This window comes from Clinocottus analis, unplaced genomic scaffold (assembly GCF_023055335.1).
Source record: "Clinocottus analis isolate CAN_PGR_092001 unplaced genomic scaffold, fCliAna1.0.p SCAF_8, whole genome shotgun sequence".
NCBI lineage: Eukaryota > Metazoa > Chordata > Actinopteri > Perciformes > Cottidae > Clinocottus > Clinocottus analis.
Window position 1 is genome coordinate 2,891,457 of NW_027176240.1, and position 15,624 is coordinate 2,907,080.

Below are 15,624 nucleotides of genomic sequence, written 5' to 3' on the forward strand. Positions count from 1 at the left end.
AAACTGGAATTACAACACACACAAAAGGGAGAGTGTCTTCCTGGTCTGGTGGAGTAATACCTCCTTGAGAAAATAGTTGTTTGCTGCTGTAATGCTCGGATTTTCCAATTTATCACCTTTAGCTCAAAATATATGTAAAATATTGACGTATAGTCTCATTGACTTCATGCATTGGTACAGGAAGGTGTTGTCGTTGGAGCTCAGGGGACACAACAGAGGAGATGGTTAGAAATCTGACTGTCACTCAAAGCGGCTACGCCCTCGATTATACCTCAGCCATGGCGCCTCATTTCTCAGCGCCGCAGGTTGCATCGTGCTTTAACCCAAACCATGTTTTTTTTTTCCTTCCTAAAGTATGTCGTATAGTTTTGTTGCCTAAACCTAGCGATAGTTTTGCTCCAACACGGGTGAAATGGTGAATAATAGCGGGCCTAGGATGGAAGCCTGTGGAATACCCAGAGTCACACGAAGAAACTTTAACGTCTGCCACTTTTGTACCAACCTCTGTCTGGAAGGTAGTCGCTAAAGCACCTCGAAGGGTTCAAGTGAAACCCAAATATCTGACGTCTGAGTGAGAGTGTGTCAGCAAAAAGAGCTACACAATGCATCCCATAGTCTACAGAGGACAAAATACCATTCAAGAAAGGGAAGCACCACATATTATGCCATGTTCTGTTCTAAATCCTGATTGATGTGGCGAATGGGATATTTATTTAAACAACATTTCATCTTTAGTCAATAACAACATTGACTAAAGATCTGAGGATCTTTTGAGAGGCAGGGCGGTTTTGAAATTGGCCGATAGTTATGTCAGACAGACTAATCCCCCCCTTTTGTGAAGACGCAGGACATGAGCTGCTTTCCAGACTTTTGGGACGATGCCAGTATCAATACTTAGGCGGAAGATATGAGTTAAAAGAGTCAGAGATTAAAGGAGCAAGAGATTTTCAGAAAGGAATGGATCTAACGGTTGCTTTCCTGCATCGATTATTCTTTTAAGAGCTTTCGCAACTGAAGGCGAGGAAAAAAGAATGGCGAACAAACTGGGTAAAGTTGAATGTTTGAAGGCCCTGCCTTGCACCAGGTGAGTAAAACCTGAGCATACTTCTTCAAAGAGGTAGAAATGGTCAGAAAAAGCTGAACACATTTCCCCGACGTGAGCTGGAAATTAAGTTGTATTTTTGTTCATTCACGGTCATTTCAGTGAGATCCGGCTATATTTAGGCCCGTCTATTGCTGGGTATCATGACGACAAACACACGGTGTCATCCCTGATCGGCTCACACGGCCTTTTCTCAAAGAATACATATTTATTTGAGTTGGTGACATGACCTGAAATAAACATTTCCACCTCACATACTGGGTTAATGCAATCATTTTTAGTTGGAAAGTTACCAACAGCGTTAACTAGCTTGCAACTAGCTCAATTGTGTTTAGGCTGTACATCGGCTTGATGATGATGATGCAGAAAAATATATCATTAATATTATTTACACTTTTCTCAAGTGACCACTAGGGTCTGGAGAGTGGAAACAAGTTGAGTTCTCTTTTGTTCACAACACTATGATAAATCAGCCCACAGTGAAACCCCCATACACCCACTGCAGAGGATGATGGAAGTCAGAGAAACAATAGAAAGTGACCCAGCAGAAGGTGTGATTGGAGCCATTTGAGACAGAAGTCCGTTGTAACAAATAACTGTTTGGGACATTTGGGGAATTCCATTGTTTATGGTGTAAAAAGTGCCATTAGACTCGAAGTACGAGAGCAGCGGGAGCAAGGAGGAGGAAAACGTCTCAGCTTTTGAGGGCAGCTCAATGTGCACCGCACTGCTCCAAAACCTGACAAAAAAAAGTCTTAAAGTTGTGCTTATTAATAATAAAATATACCTACTGACAGGCAAAACTTGAGATGAATAAGGGAGTTCGGAGCTGTTGTAGGTCTATGACTGCTGGGGGCAAATTATTTTGATTCGAGAACATCATGTTTAAAATAACATGAACCCGAAGCCAAGTGACAATTAATGATTGATTCCACATTTTGACCATCTGTTCCAGCGATCTGTTTTTTTGGTGTTTCGTTGTAATAACAACCAGAGGGCAGTATGGGGTTTTCACGGGAGATATGGTTTTACTTCAGAAGAGTAGAAGATTCAAAACAGCAGCATAAATGTCTCAGTTGGCAGGGGGTTGGCAAGTACACAGCGTTCCACCACCTTTTGGGTTTATTAATTCAAAGGTTCTTCATTTTTAGAGGCGAGCAGAAAAAAAATAAATGGGGACTGCCAGAATCTAGATTTCTACTCAAAGTCGAACTGAAGAGCTGCAGTAACTATTGGATTGGCCCATCCACCCCAAGCAATGAAACACTTGATTTAAGCCAATCATTGTCAACAATGACCTGTGGCGTAGGCTTCAGGCTCCAGACTGCAAAGAACTGTTATAACCTCTAACCTGTCATTTTTTTAGAAGCTACCTAAACAGGAGGGGTTTTTCCTGACTAGCCCCATCCGCTACAAAAGACCCGGTCAATAACATCCATATACAAAGCAAAATAAGTGTTCATACAGTTTACTTTTCAGGTGTCATTTCCACTAAACATCTTAAACAAACAAATTCAGGGATATGGTTTGTATGGCCTTGGGCCCAGTGTCCAGGAAACATAAAACGAGACTCATAAACTAGAGTCTGGTGATACCTCAGCAAAAGTCTCTTCAAAAGTTCATAGAATAAAGGGAAGCGACAATTAACAGCTAAATAAGTGAGTGTGTGTGTGTGTGTGTGGGGGGGGGTGACTGGCCAGAGGAGGGTGAGAAAAATCCTGGTCCCTTTGAGGTCAGTTTCTGAGTATGTGTGTGTGTGGAGTGTGAGGTGGCTTTTGGGGAAACAGAGAGGGCAAGCTTAATGGTGATCAAGGACTTATCTGCCAGGTCCAACGATAGGACAGGAGGTCCTCAGGTGGCCTCCGAGCGGGGTCCCGTCTTGGCTCCGGTTTTGGAAGCCGCTTCCGGTCAGTAGCTCCCGGTGTCCATCTTGCTTTGCAGGTCCTCGGAGGATTCAGCCAGTTTCAGTGGTTTGATGCTCCTTGTTAAGCTTCAAGTTTGGTGAAAGCTGAATCTCCCTTATTCTTTCCCCAGCATTGCTTCTCTCTGCCCGTTCCTCCATGAGGTGTGTCAGGCTTCTGGGTTTTTTTCTCTTCCTCTTCTTTTTTTTTCCCCCCGGCTCACAGGTGAGCTCATTTATAGTTTTTTTTGGCTCCACCCCTTTTCCAATTGAGGAGGGAAAGGGTTGGTCCTATGAGTACAGAGATTTCCTTGTCTGCTACAGACCGTTAGTGCTAGCAGGTAAGCAGCTAGCAGGTAAGCAGCTAGCAGGTAAGCAGCTAGCAGTTAAGCAGCTAGCAGGTAAGCAGCTAGCAGGTAAGCAGCTAGCAGGTAAGCAGCTAGCTGGTAAGCAGCTAGCAGGTAAGCAGCTAGCAGGTAAGCAGCTAGCAGGTAAGCAGCTAGCTGGTGAAGTCAAAATATATTTATAACTCACAATATGTTGCTTTACTTTCTGCATCCCTCCTATCTTTTTATATATATATATATATATATATATATATATATATATATATATATATATATATATATATATATATATATATGTAACGTCAGTACAGGTAAGCCTTTCCTTTCCTTTTCCTTGCATAACATGTTTTGTATTCTGGTGTTTTAAAAGAAGCAAATTCAATCTCCAACACCTTGAAAATGTGAGGACAGGGCAAAGAGGAAATAACAGCTTAGTGTAAAAGACCTTCCATCCTACCGTTGTGCTCAGAGGTGTGAGCTTGTGTCAACATTTTGAGCATTGTAGAGAAACAAAAGCGTCCATAGATGAGTACAAAAAAATAATGATAAAGAAGCAGAACCTGAGACATCGTTTCTAAATATAGTTGCAGCTGTGAACCCGTCCCGGCCTCCAGAGGCTGATGCAGTAGAAATGTAAAATAATGCCACAGTTTGAAGGCCATACAAAGCTGTGGAAAAGGTCCCGTCTGTACCTCGGATCCATCCCTGTAGTATTATATCTGTTAAGTGGTAGTATCATTGACGACCTCTCTGCCCTGATTGTTCTGTCGATTTGTTAATGAAGGTCTATTTATAGGCTAATGACATTTGGTGACATTCACAGAGTGTTTGTTGAGATCATTTACATGCAGGCAAATTAGATTTGGGTTTCACACAGTTATAATTATATATATATATATATATATATATATATATATAGATAGATAGATAGATAGATAGATAGATAGATAGATAGATAGATAGATAGATAGATAGATAGATAGATAGATATAGATATGAGGTGTGTTCAAGAGCTCTTAGTTTTGCATAGTATTAATATGAGATTATTATTGAGGTGCACATTTTTCATTCTATAATCCTTTGATAGCTTGGTTGTCACAACCAAGATATCAAAGGATTATAGAATTAAAAATGTGCACCTCAATAATAATCTCATATTAATACAATGTGTAGACCCATAAATATGCGTAAAATGGCAGAGAACACAACCCTAATATTTGACTTTGCACACGCCTACGTGCTCTGGGGTACACTCTACACAAATCTACACAATTTCAGAGGATTCTGCATGAACACTTTCTGCACGACAATAAAATACAGTCATGGCTCCCCATGGGCACCAAACGGTCTCATTTAACAAATTCAACGTATCCGCTTGAACGGGATTGGCTGTACAACATTAACTGTGTAATAGAAGCTGATAGCGTTTTGCAAATGTGCAGTGATGAAGAGAAAGCGGGCCGATGATACTGCGTCTTCCGCGCGCGTTGTGACGGAAACATTAGCGTTGGCATCTGTTTTAATGTTCCAACTGCACAGTGTTAAATTGTGGCTTTTTTTAGCCTGTGTTGGATCCAATTATCGGCACTTTGTGGTGGGAGACGGAGGTGAAAACATGCAAAGAACAGAGGGGGGAGCGTTCACGTCGCAGATGTGCAAATCCACCAAACTCAGTGCGAACGCGAGACCTGTGAAAGTGGGTTCGAGTGAAATAAATCTCTTCCACCGCTTCTCAACGGCTGCAAACTATTTATTTCATACCGAGATTCTACAATTACTGCAGATATGACACCGGGCCATACAGAACGGGACCACATTGAAACTGCAAACCCATTGAAAAAAAAATAGTTAGGGTGTTTCAAAGTATTTCATGATCAGTGTACACAGTGTGTGAATACCAGTACTCCATCAGTTCAGAGAAACAGACAGAAGTACATATATGTTGTATTGTAGACCGCTAAAAGCATTTTAGCATTTTCCATACCACCACTAATATATATATATATATATATATATATATATATATATATATATATATATGTATATGTTTTTTTTTACTTTGCCCATCCCCGCCAGGTTTTAATCGAGATTAATCACATTAAACGCCAAATTCAATAAAAAGGAAAAAACTAGTGTATTGCACGCTTTTATTTTGTAGTAATTTTATCAGAACAATATAACAGGCACTCAGGAGCAACAGCAAGTTAACATATACATACATATATAATATATAAATCTGTTTTTTTTCTTTTTCTGAACAGACCACTCCTTCTTTTGTCTGTGTTCAGTTTGTTGCTTACCTTAAAGATGTATGTTAAAGACCGGCAATTGATTAACTTCCCAATGCTAAAAACAACAACATGCAGTTAACGCATGATCAAATAATTAACGCCGTTAAAGGATTGAGAAGTTAACGCTTTAATTTTCCCATCCCTAATATGTATATATATATATATATATATATATATATATATATATATATATATATATATATATATATATATATATATATATATATTTTCCTCAATTACCGATACCTCCACAGTACTTCAGTTGTTGTGTGGTTTTATTACAAGTGGGGAAAAAACATTTTTCAGCCACAGTGAGCCAGTTGAAAAGTGTCTTTGTGCCATCGGGTTTGTGCTATTTCGCTGCTGCGCAGCCACCATGGAGCAAACCAGCTGGAGTAACTCATTTATTATAGTTTCCCTCTCGTGGGGGAGAACTAACTGCAGGCTTGATGCGGGGTTGTGGTCCATCACTTCTGGTTGTCTGAGCTAACTGCAGCCTCTTGGCTCACTTAATTTAAAGGCCACTAATGTGGCGGGAACACACCACAGAGGGAACCGTTGCAAGAACATGAGAGCGCTGATGGAAATTAGCTTCAGGCTCTGCTGCAGGAACAAACACTATCTGCTTACGTTTCCTGCTCATACGGGAAACTCCTGATCATTCCCTTTCATTTCATCGCAAACCTCTTGAGGCACAACATGGGCTACAGACCTTCCCTCTGGTGGGGATGCATGAATCACATTTCAATCCATTAGCTGGCAAATTCCCCAATTAAAGAGATATCCCAGGCAATTTTTTTAAAGACGACAGGGAGTGTTTGATACAAAAAGAGTTGACTGTCACTTTTTTAAAGGCATTGCAGCGTCGTCCTCTTGACGGTTGGCGTTTTCAGTTCCAGAGAGTGTGTATTCTGGTAAAATGTGTAAGATAGGAGGAGGCTGTGATTTTCGACATGACCCCTCCAAATTACATCCCGATATCAACAGGTCTGGCTACAGATGGAACAGTCTGAGAGAGTGTTAGAGGAACATACACTACCGTTCAAAAGTTTGGGGTCATCCAGACAAATTTTCAGTTTCCCCGCAAGTTCAGTCCTGCACTATCCTTCACTTCTAAGAACAAGAACCGACTGGTGAGTTTCACATGAAAGTTTTCCTTTTCTGGCCATTTGGAGAGTTTAATGGAACCCACAAATGTGACGCTTCAGGCACTCAACTAGCTCAAAGGAAGGTTTTATAGCTTCTCTCACCAGCATAACTGTTTTCAGCTGTGCGAACATCACTGCACAAGGGTTTTCTACTCATCCATTAGTCTTCTAAGGCGATTATCAAACACAATGTACCATCAGAACACTGGTAGCTGCTGGAAAATAGGCCTCTATACACCTATGTCGATATTTCATTTAAAACCAGACAATTCCACTGAGAATAGTCATTTACCACATTAGCAATGTATGGAGTGTATTTCTGATTCATTTAATGTTATCTTCATTGAAAAAAACTGTGCTTTTCCTCATACGCCGTGACCCCAAACCTTTGAACGGTAGTGTATATGCACACATACATGCTGTATGTGATTTATTTATTTCATAGATGTGAGTGCGAACAAGACATTACTGTCAATAATACACAAAGTCTATTTAGCAAACTTCTGCGTTTCCATCTCCCCTGTGTTTAGTACCCCCTCTGCGCCTAAAAAGACGAAAAAAAACATTTGAAATTGCAAGTCGCAAAGAAGCGATTCATTTTAGTCATTAAATCAAATGTGCATTATCTCGCGGTGCCCAAACAAACATTAATCATCGGGCATAATCTCGACAGGTAATCTCCTCTCGGCCCTCGAACTTGTCTGCGAGAGAGATAAATAAATATATTTACAGCAGCCGTTCAGGAGTCGAGAAGGCATCCCTGCAAAATGATGTCATTAGCGCTGAACGATAGCTCCCACTACTGCTGTTTGCTGTTGAAAAAAAAACAAAAAACAAGCCGGTGCATTCAATAGGCTGTAGCTCAAGATCAAAATCAATAATAATATTCTTGGGCGAGTGAGTCTAATGGTTGGAGAATGCCATCACCTCCCAGACGCCTTCAGGCGGAGGGTGCGCTTGTGCGCTATTGCTTAAAATAAAAATAAAAATCACTTAATCAACTTTCCCGAGGGTTTTCTGACCCGCGTATGCAGAAGCATGCGCAAGCACACATGTACACAAACACACAGCCAGTCCAAAAACCTTGTTATTTTCCACGGGAGAGGATTAGGACTGGATCCACACCACCGGCTCTTTCTGGTTTCCGAGGCAATTTTAAATAATCCCAGATGACTGTTGAGACTTTCCGGCTCGAGTTCAACCAGAATCGAGTCGAGACAGAAGCGTCCTTTCCTGTAGTTTCTTTCCTCTAAATGTCTCTCGTGATGCTGGCTGATGAGTTTGCTTTGAAAGACCCTCCCCCGCCCCCCCCCCAAAAAAATATAAGCACAGTATTCTTCAAAAAAAGTGACACAAAGATACCGCTGCTTATTTTAAAGCTGCACGAAAAGCCTTGGCAGCTTGGCATCGTTACAAAAACATGAACTTTTGGAACCCAGAAATGTTTCCCATGATGTCTTTACACACAGCCTCATCGTATTTACCTCATCCACCCTGAAATTGAATTCAGGCGTGATGTTAAGTTCAAACGAAACATTTATAATGAAATATTTGTTTTTCCACCAATATTCACACATATTTCGTTCACAACTCGGTCACTGCTCTCACTGGATATATGTGGCTGACCCTTAAATATCGCCAGTGTTGGAGTGTCTTCCATGTGCGCTGAACTCTTTTAACAACCTATAAACAAGGGAAGACGGGAGAAAATCATTGATCATGATTTTCCAAGGCTGTATAAATTGTTATGTCTTCACCAACTTCTTCGCCTTGCTGGTTCCAATATAAATCTCACCGTTAGCTGTGTCGACATGCTACAGTGACGTGGTGCTATTTTCGGTCAGCCTCAATGTCTCTCTTTCAATTTTTTGTCGTTTTTTTTCCTTTTTTCTTTCCGACAATTCCCCACATCTTCTCCCCCGTCTTACCTCGATCCGCATCATTCTTATTTTATCAGTTTCACACAATCATCTTCTTTTTTAGAGCGGTTTTCTCTCCATGAAGTGGAGTGAAAATGCTTTGCTAAAACGTGACGTTTTGGTTGTTTTTTTCTGTTCAACAGCGAGGGATTAAGTTAATCCTAACACCTTTTCTAAAATGTGTCTTCAATGTTCAAGACTGCTCAGAATGTTGGCTCCAATGCAATTTTTTTGGATTATCTAGTTTATTGGGGACATTGGTAGTGTCTGAGTCAAGTGACTTGCATTGTGTCGAGGGACATTCATCCTGCTGATTGTCTATATTAATCACACCTGACGTAGAGGTCACATGACACGATCAAAGTTTATACAGGATATCATCTGGGAAATTGTGTCATTTCGTAATGGCTTCACATTAAATGTCTGTTTTTACCACGCCAGTGCCATTGCTTAGTCATGGTAATGTGCGATATATCTTAGTAACCATTGGATGAATAACCATAACCATAACTTTATTCAGACGTTCATGTTCCCCAGATGATGAATCCTACAGACTTTTCCTCTAGCGCCACCATGAGGTTGCATTTAGTTTTAGTTTTAAGTGTAATGTCTTGACAATTTTTAGATTGTTTGCTTCAAAATGTCCATTTTCAGGTCTCAATGGGCGTCTGTGGCTGGAGAGGTAGAGCGAGTCGTCCTCTGGTGTCCTTGGGCAAGGTACTAAGCCCCAAAGTGCTCCCGAAGCGCTTTGAGTGGTCGAAAGACTAGAAAGGCGGGACATAAATGCAAGTCCATACACCATTTGCCGACATTTACAGTTTTCCAGTAATCTGGCATTTGTCACGTCTTGAGTGTGCGAGAGCCGATGCTTTTGGGAGTTGGAAACGTTCACAAAGTTACAAACTTTTTATCCTTCAGGTCACTCCACACTCTCGAGGGCTTTGTGTTTTGAGAGATTAATCCAATTAAAGTGTGCATGCCCAGTGATTCATTTGAAGGAAAGACTGCAGAGAAGTTTGCAGCCATGTCACGTACACCTTTAAAAAAAAAGAAAAAGATTAAATTAATAACAGGCCCAAAATATACAGTACAGTTACACTACAAACAACTAGTCTCTGTAAGGAATTGTCCTGAACTAAAGATAGAAAAATGGTTGAGTCACTCTTAACAACAGACGGCTCGCCTTGTTTGTCTCTGTCAGCAGGAACTTGTCAGGACTGATGGATCGTTACGATTAACAAATCTATTCGTCAGGGGTTTTAACTAAGTTCCTCAGCTTATTAACTGAGTTTGTTTACATTTGGGGACAGACTTTATAATAAACCAGTGCATCAAAAGGTGATTTCAGCGCTTCGAGGCTTTTTGGCCCCCTCAAGAAACTGCATCCTGATTTATTGTGATTTTGTTTTGTTTCTTTTTAAGACGTTGAGTGATTTGGGAAGACTTTCTTTTCTTTGTTGCCTTTATAAATTGAGTGCCCGCTCCTTTTTTACATTTTGATTTCAACAACGAACTCAAGGTTCCACTTGCACGGAGCGTTAAATTCCTCATGGGCCGAGTCATTGCCGCGGCTTCCACATGCCCTCCATTGTGTTTCCTCTTCGGCGGCTCCACACGAAGCCTCCGCCTCCGACGGTGACATTGGCAGCAGCCACCAGGGATCATTATGGATTAGCATCACGACCTCTTGTGTGTCTTTGATTCCTCCTTTCCTCGGCTCGTCTTTTCTCCCTCCTCGTAGCTGATTGATCTCTTTCCTTGTGTTCTCCCCTCCGTGCTCCCATCGTCCGTTCTCCACCCTTTCCCCAGATCCTCCATTTATCTCGCCTGTGCTCTTCCGATTCCCTGGCGTCCTCTGTTCACCTCTCTTCCAAATCTCCTCCTCCTCTTCTTCTCCTTCTCGCATTGGCACGGGGCTCAGGGACTTGTGGTGCTTCTCGGCAGTTTATGAAACATAATTTCTCATAAAAAAGGAAGTTTTTTTTTTCGTCGCTGAAGCAGCCACGGGGAGGATTTATAAAACTCAGGCTAATAACAGTCGTAAGACATTTTGTTGCGGGACACGATGTTCAAAAGAAAACTGGTAAATCCTAAATCATTGCAAAAAAAATGTAGGTTGATGAGGCATGAGGGGGGGGAAAAAAATCAATGCTATTACAGGGCTGGTTGAAGAGATGCAATTTGCACCAAGAGGCAAAAACATGGCTCTCTGACAAAAACCCTCACTCTTTAGCCGAACCATGTTTTGCAGTTACACTCTGTTTAATAAACTCTGCTGCGGGCCAAGTTCTGAAAGTTTCAATGGAAACACCTTCTTCTGTCGGACTGAGTCAATATCACTTCCAGAGCTTTTCTCTAATTATCATTTCATTCCCTCACTTTCTTTTTTCATGTTTTTTTTCCCTGTCTCAGACACTCATTTCTCTCAGAAACTTTGCGAGCCGTTTGAAGTTTTAAAGGTATGTTTGCTCATCCGTATGTTACACTCTTTATCAATAAAAATGTTTCTGCAAGTAGTGCAAGAACCGATATTCCAAACGACGCTGTTCTGCGTAGAAGTCAAAGACCGCTGGTTATGAAAAGCGAAGCAAACGTTGAAGTACCTTAAACTTCGTCATCATGATTAGAATTTAGACAATAACATCTTGTCACTGTTCCTGGTCAGGGAATTCATCTTTGAACTTGGCTTTGAGATATTGTGCTTATTGGTTGATTCAAGCTAAAATCATGTCTCTGGTTGCTTGATGGATGATATCTTCTTGGCACAGGATTGTTGTATTGACGTCTATTTGCCTCCTTCTTTTCTGTACATTGTTGTCCTTGATGGTCTAGTGGCTAGTATTCGGTGTTTTCACCACCGCGGCCCGGGTTCGATTCCCGGTCAGGGAATTCAGCTTTGGGACACCGTGCTCATTCCTTGATTCCAGCCAAAATGATGCGTTAGCTTGATGGATGATTTCTTCTTGGCACTGTAATGTTGTATTGACGTCTATTTGCCTCCTTCTTTTCTGTACATTGATGTCCTTGATGGTCTAGTGGCTAGGATTCGGCGCTCTCACCGCCGCGGCCTGGGTTCGATTCCCGGTCAGGGAATTCATCTTTGAAGTTGGCGTTGAGATATTGTGCTCATTGCTTGATTCAAGCCAAAATCATGTGTAAGCTTAATGGATGGTTTCTTATTGGCACTGTGACGTTGTATTGACGTCTATTCGCCTCCTTCTTTTCTGTACAAAAGTGTCCTTGATGGTCTAGTGGCTAGGATTCAGTGTTTTCACCGCCGGGGTTCGATTCCCGGTCAGGGAATTCAGCTTTGGGACACCGTGCTCATTCCTTGATTCCAGCCAAAATCATGTGTAAGCTTAATGGATGATTTCTTATTGGCACTGTGACGTTGTATTGACGTCTATTCGCCTCCTTCTTTTCTGTACAAAAGTGTCCTTGATGGTCTAGTGGCTAGGATTCGGCGCTCTCACCACCGCGGCCCGGGTTCGATTCCCGGTCAGGGAATTCAGCTTTGGGACACCGTGCTCATTCCTTGATTCCAGCCAAAATTAAGTGTTCGCTGGATGGATGATTTCTTCTTGGCACTGTAATGTTGTATTGACGTCTATTCGCCTCCTTCTTTTCTGTACATTGTTGTCCTTGATGGTCTAGTGGCTAGGATTCGGCGCTCTCACCGCCGCGGCCCGGGTTCGATTCCCGGTCAGGGAATTCATCTTTGAAGTTGGCGTTGAGATATTGTGCTCATTGCTTGATTCAAGCCAAAATCATGTGTAAGCTTAATGGATGATTTCTTATTGGCACTGTGACGTTGTATTGACGTCTATTCGCCTCCTTCTTTTCTGTACAAAAGTGTCCTTGATAGTCTAGTGGCTAGGATTCGGTGTTTTCACCACCGCGGCCTGGGTTCGATTCCCGGTCAGGTAATTCAGCTTTGGGACACCGTGCTCATTCCTTGATTCCAGCCAAAATGATGTGTTAGCTTGATGGATGATTTCTTCTTGGCACAGTAATGTTGTATTGACGTCTATTTGCCTCCTTCTTTTCTGTACATTGTTGTCCTTGATGGTCTAGTGGCTAGGATTCGGCGCTCTCACCGCCGCGGCCCGGGTTCGATTCCCGGTCAGGGAATTCATCTTTGAAGTTGCCGTTGAGATATTGTGCTCATTGCTTGATTCAAGCCAAAATCATGTGTAAGCTTAATGGATGATTTCTTATTGGCACTGTGACGTTGTATTGACGTCTATTCGCCTCCTTCTTTTCTGTACAAAAGTGTCCTTGATGGTCTAGTGGCTAGGATTCGGTGTTTTCACCACCGCGGCCCGGGTTCGATTCCCGGTCAGGGAATTCAGCTTTGGGACACCGTGCTCAATGCTTGATTCCAGCCAAAATTATGTGTTAGCTTGATGGATGATTTCTTCTTGGCACTGTAATGTTGTATTAACGTCTATTCACGTCGTTCTTTTCTGTACCAACCTGTCCTTGATGGTCTAGTGGCTAGGATTCGGCGCTCTCACCGCCGCGGGCCGGGTTCGATTCCCGGTCAGGGAATTCATCTTTGAAGTTGGCGTTGAGATATTGTGCTCATTGCTTGATTCAAGCCAAAATCATGTGTAAGCTTAATGGATGATTTCCTATTGGCACTGTGACGTTGTATTGACGTCTATTCGCCTCCTTCTTTTCTGTACAAAAGTGTCCTTGATGGTCTAGTGGCTAGGATTCGGTGTTTTCACCACCGCGGCCTGGGTTCGATTCCCGGTCAGGTAATTCAGCTTTGGGACACCGTGCTCATTCCTTGATTCCAGCCAAAATGATGTGTTAGCTTGATGGATGATTTCTTCTTGGCACTGTAATGTTGTATTGACGTCTATTCGCCTCCTTCTTTTCTGTACATTGTTGTCCTTGATGGTCTAGTGGCTAGGATTCGGCGCTCTCACCACCGCGGCCCGGGTTCGATTCCCGGTCAGGGAATTCATCTTTGAAGTTGCCGTTGAGATATTGTGCTCATTGCTTGATTCAAGCCAAAATCATGTGTAAGCTTAATGGATGATTTCTTATTGGCACTGTGATGTTGTATTGACCTCTATTCGCCTCCTTCTTTTCTGTACAAAAGTGTCCTTGATGGTCTAGTGGCTAGGATTCGGTGTTTTCACCCCCGCGGCCCGGGTTCGATTCCCGGTCAGGGAATTCAGCTTTGGGACACCGTGCTCATTCCTTGATTCCAGCCAAAATGATGTGTTATCTTGATGGATGATTTCTTCTTGGCACTGTAATGTTGTATTGACGTCTATTCGCCTCCTTCTTTTCTGTACATTGTTGTCTTTGATGGTCTAGTGGCTAGGATTCGGTGTTTTCACCACCGCGGCCGGGGTTCGATTCCCGGTCAGGGAATTCAGCTTTGGGACACCGTGCTCATTGCTTGATTCCAGCCAAAATGAAGTGCTGGATGGATGATTTCTTATTGGCACTGTGACGTTGTATTGACGTCTATTCGCCTCCTTCTTTTCTGTACATTGTTGTCCTTGATGGTCTAGTGGCTAGGATTCGGTGCTCTCACTGCCGTGGCCCGGGTTTGATTCCCGGTCAGGGAATTCATCTTTGAAGTTGGCGTTGAGATATTGTGCTCATTGCTTGATTCAAGCCAAAATCATGTGTAAGCTTAATGGATGATTTCTTATTGGCACTGTGACGTTGTATTGACGTCTATTCGCCTCCTTCTTTTCTGTACAAAAGTGTCCTTGATGGTCTAGTGGCTAGGATTCGGTGTTTTCACCACCGCGGGCCGGGTTCGATTCCCGGTCAGGGAATTCATCTTTGAAGTTGGCGTTGAGATATTGTGCTCATTGCTTGATTCAAGCCAAAATCATGTGTAAGCTTAATGGATGATTTCCTATTGGCACTGTAATGTTGTATTGACGTCTATTCGCCTCCTTCTTTTCTGTACGTTGTTGTCCTTGATGGTCTAGTGGCTAGGATTCGGTGTTTTCACCACCGCGGCCCGGGTTCGATTCCCGGTCAGGGAATTCAGCTTTGGGACACCGTGCTCATTCCTTGATTCCAGCCAAAATGATGTGTTAGCTTGATGGATGATTTCTTCTTGGCACTGTAATGTTGTATTGACGTCTATTCGCCTCCTTCTTTTCTTTACATTGTTGTCCTTGATGGTCTAGTGGCTAGGATTCGGGGCTCTCACCGCCGAGGCCCGGGTTCGATTCCCGGTCAGGGAAATCATCTTTGAAGTTGGCGTTGAGATATTGTGCTCATTGCTTGATTCAAGCCAAAATCACGTGTAAGCTTAATGGATGATTTCTTATTGGCACTGTGACGTTGTATTGACGTCTATTCGCCTCCTTCTTTTCTGTACAAAAGTGTCCTTGATGGTCTAGTGGCTAGGATTCGGTGTTTTCACCACGGCGGCCTGGGTTCGATTCCCGGTCAGGGAATTCAGCTTTGGGACACCTTGCTTGATTCAGCCAAAATTATGTGTTAGCTTGATGGATGATTTCTTCTTGGCACTGTAATGTTGTATTAAAGTCTATTCACGTCGTTCTTTTCTGTACCAAACTGTCCTTGATGGTCTAGTGGCTAGGATTCGGCGCTCTCACCGCCGCGGCCCGGGTCCGATTCCCGGTCAGGGAATTCATCTTTGAAGTCTGTGTTGAGATATTGTGCTCATTGCTTGATTCAAGCCAAAATCATGTATAAGCTTAATGGATGGTTTCTTATTGGCACTGTGACGTTGTATTGACGTCTATTCGCCTCCTTCTTTTCTGTACAAAAGTGTCCTTGATGGTCTAGTGGCTAGGATTCGGTGTTTTCACCACCGCGGCCTGGGTTCGATTCCCGGTCAGGGAATTCAGCTTTGGGACACCGTGCTCATTCCTTGATTCCAGCCAAAATGATGTGTTAGCTTGATG

General features: G+C 42.6%; 14 non-coding genes across 14 annotated transcripts; all 14 read left to right on the forward strand.

Moving 5' to 3' along the window:
• Window positions 1–11,728: 11,728 nt before the first annotated feature.
• trnae-cuc (transfer RNA glutamic acid (anticodon CUC)) lies at window positions 11,729–11,800 on the forward strand. The gene has a single exon. It is a non-coding gene; the product is annotated as a tRNA-Glu (tRNA).
• A 342-nt stretch (window positions 11,801–12,142) lies between these two features.
• On the forward strand, window positions 12,143–12,214 carry trnae-cuc (transfer RNA glutamic acid (anticodon CUC)). Its single transcript has one exon. It is a non-coding gene; the product is annotated as a tRNA-Glu (tRNA).
• Window positions 12,215–12,346: 132 nt separating this feature from the next.
• trnae-cuc (transfer RNA glutamic acid (anticodon CUC)) lies at window positions 12,347–12,418 on the forward strand. Its single transcript has one exon. It is a non-coding gene; the product is annotated as a tRNA-Glu (tRNA).
• A 348-nt stretch (window positions 12,419–12,766) lies between these two features.
• Window positions 12,767–12,838, forward strand: trnae-cuc (transfer RNA glutamic acid (anticodon CUC)). The gene has a single exon. It is a non-coding gene; the product is annotated as a tRNA-Glu (tRNA).
• A 144-nt stretch (window positions 12,839–12,982) lies between these two features.
• trnae-uuc (transfer RNA glutamic acid (anticodon UUC)) lies at window positions 12,983–13,054 on the forward strand. Its single transcript has one exon. It is a non-coding gene; the product is annotated as a tRNA-Glu (tRNA).
• Window positions 13,055–13,186: 132 nt separating this feature from the next.
• On the forward strand, window positions 13,187–13,258 carry trnae-cuc (transfer RNA glutamic acid (anticodon CUC)). Its single transcript has one exon. It is a non-coding gene; the product is annotated as a tRNA-Glu (tRNA).
• A 348-nt stretch (window positions 13,259–13,606) lies between these two features.
• On the forward strand, window positions 13,607–13,678 carry trnae-cuc (transfer RNA glutamic acid (anticodon CUC)). Its single transcript has one exon. It is a non-coding gene; the product is annotated as a tRNA-Glu (tRNA).
• Window positions 13,679–13,822: 144 nt separating this feature from the next.
• On the forward strand, window positions 13,823–13,894 carry trnae-uuc (transfer RNA glutamic acid (anticodon UUC)). Its single transcript has one exon. It is a non-coding gene; the product is annotated as a tRNA-Glu (tRNA).
• A 332-nt stretch (window positions 13,895–14,226) lies between these two features.
• Window positions 14,227–14,298, forward strand: trnae-cuc (transfer RNA glutamic acid (anticodon CUC)). Its single transcript has one exon. It is a non-coding gene; the product is annotated as a tRNA-Glu (tRNA).
• A 144-nt stretch (window positions 14,299–14,442) lies between these two features.
• On the forward strand, window positions 14,443–14,514 carry trnae-uuc (transfer RNA glutamic acid (anticodon UUC)). Its single transcript has one exon. It is a non-coding gene; the product is annotated as a tRNA-Glu (tRNA).
• Window positions 14,515–14,658: 144 nt separating this feature from the next.
• trnae-uuc (transfer RNA glutamic acid (anticodon UUC)) lies at window positions 14,659–14,730 on the forward strand. The gene has a single exon. It is a non-coding gene; the product is annotated as a tRNA-Glu (tRNA).
• A 132-nt stretch (window positions 14,731–14,862) lies between these two features.
• Window positions 14,863–14,934, forward strand: trnae-cuc (transfer RNA glutamic acid (anticodon CUC)). Its single transcript has one exon. It is a non-coding gene; the product is annotated as a tRNA-Glu (tRNA).
• A 340-nt stretch (window positions 14,935–15,274) lies between these two features.
• trnae-cuc (transfer RNA glutamic acid (anticodon CUC)) lies at window positions 15,275–15,346 on the forward strand. The gene has a single exon. It is a non-coding gene; the product is annotated as a tRNA-Glu (tRNA).
• A 144-nt stretch (window positions 15,347–15,490) lies between these two features.
• Window positions 15,491–15,562, forward strand: trnae-uuc (transfer RNA glutamic acid (anticodon UUC)). Its single transcript has one exon. It is a non-coding gene; the product is annotated as a tRNA-Glu (tRNA).
• The last annotated feature ends 62 nt before the right edge of the window (window positions 15,563–15,624 follow it).